This window comes from Bos indicus x Bos taurus, chromosome 6 (genome assembly GCF_003369695.1).
Source record: "Bos indicus x Bos taurus breed Angus x Brahman F1 hybrid chromosome 6, Bos_hybrid_MaternalHap_v2.0, whole genome shotgun sequence".
NCBI classification, from domain to species: domain Eukaryota; kingdom Metazoa; phylum Chordata; class Mammalia; order Artiodactyla; family Bovidae; genus Bos; species Bos indicus x Bos taurus.
Genome location: NC_040081.1, coordinates 90307622 through 90309469, shown reverse-complemented (window position 1 = coordinate 90309469; position 1848 = coordinate 90307622). Strand labels below are relative to the sequence as shown.

At 43.6% G+C, this 1848-nt stretch overlaps 1 pseudogene; it reads right to left on the bottom strand.

Moving 5' to 3' along the window:
* Window positions 1-335: 335 nt before the first annotated feature.
* Window positions 336-1151, bottom strand: LOC113894403 (annotated as a pseudogene).
* Window positions 1152-1848: the final 697 nt, after the last annotated feature.

The window sequence follows — 1848 nt, the reverse complement described above, 5'->3', positions numbered from 1 at the left end:
ATAATCCGAACTGAGGGCAATGTGATGGATCGAATGTGAGCTGCTTCTGACTCCCTAAGGAGTTACCCTTGGGTCCGTTCGACTCTCTTACAAGTCTGGGTTTCTCCCTCCTGCAGTCTGAAACTGCCGTGGGTGCTCAGAGCACTGGGTGATCAGCCTTATTGTGCCCTTGGTGAGCAGAATTTCCTTGATGATTGTAGTGGGATGCCCTATAGGACCAGTATGAGTCATGAGAATTGATTCTCAGACACTTCTGCCAGCTTCTCAGTCACCTGAAGACACATTATGGCTAGAAGAAGCCAAGTCCCTTTTCTTTCTTTCTTTTTTTTTTTCAATTTGTTTCGATTGTTTATTAACCAGATTACAATAATAATCCTGGTAGATACCTTAGTTCATCCTTCTAATAAGCCTGTTGATCTGGTCTTCCCTGTTGCCAGCATCTCCACCTTCTACAAAATGGGTGGTCTTTTTCTTCATTCCACCTCGTGGAGAAGACAATTTAAAGGGCCACAGGAAGTTGTTTGCTTCTTTGAAACGTTTTCCAACGGTATAGATCTCATGAATCAGATCCTCCATGCAGATGATTCCATATTCCCAAGAGATCAAGCAATCAATGCGTTGTCTGTCAGGGCAATTCGCTTTTTGTTGATTTTGCCATAACCACGCTTGTAAATCAGTTCATTTACAGACTTCAGATTTGGGTACCCCATGCAATGTATGGCTCCACAATTCTCAGCATGTTAACTGATGCCTTGTTGAGCTTCACAAAGGTGCCGCTGAATATCTGCCGGAGGCGAAGGAGCCCAGCACCTTTCGAACCTTTGGGCTCACACTGTTGATACCTCTGATCCTGATGACAAACGCCAATTTGGCTTCCGCGGGTACATAGAAGTTACCGGCTTTTCGTGCCATCCTAGCCATTTGAATTTCAGTTCTGTACATCTGCCTGTATTCCTTGTGGTAACGCTTAGCTTTTTCATAGATAAGCTTCCTCCTTGCCTTTCGAAGCATCTTTTGGTCAAACTTCTTTCTCAGTCGCTTGATCTTAAGCTCTGCAAAATTCTTCCGCTTTTTCTTAAGGGTTTCTGGCACAGCAGGAACCTTCTTTTTCTTCTCTTCTGCACCCTCCATGGTTCCAGCCAGGAAAGAGCAAAGTCCCTTTTCTTAAGAGCTGAGCAGGTTCAGTCTCTCACTTCACCAGCAAACAATTTGTTCAGACCATGTGAACACACTCTTCCCAATTTAAGCCAAATTTTTAAAGAGGGCAGCCAACCCAGTTTACTCCAAAGTTCCTCCTAGGTGCATGCCTGCCTAGGAATTTCCACTTAGGCCCCTGCCTAGGAAATAGACCGGCATCCCCTTAGGATTCCAAGTCCCAAGAGAAACAGCTTGAATAAAATTCAGGACATCATTTAAAGCAATGATGTCTGGCTATCAGGAGAACTCATCAAAAACACCTGAGGAATACTAAGAAGTGGACAGTCTTAATGGGCCCATGCTGGTACCATGCGCTGGTTCAGGGTAGACTCCAGATGTCAGCTGCTGGGTGTCTGAAGCTTGCTGGCTACCCCAAGAAAACGTCAAGGAAAATTCAGCTATCAAGTTAGGAAAGAAAAAAAATCATTTTATTTGAGCCAAACTGAGGATTATAAACCAGGAAGTAGCTTTTCCAAAAGCTCTAAGGACTTGCTCCACTTGTTAGAAGTCAAAGGCATGGTCATATCCATTTTAGAAACAAAGAATCATACATCGAAATGACATATTGGTATTTTACATACAGTTCAGCAAGGATACATAGTCCAGGTAAACACAAGGATACATAGTCCAGGTAAACGCAAGGATACATAG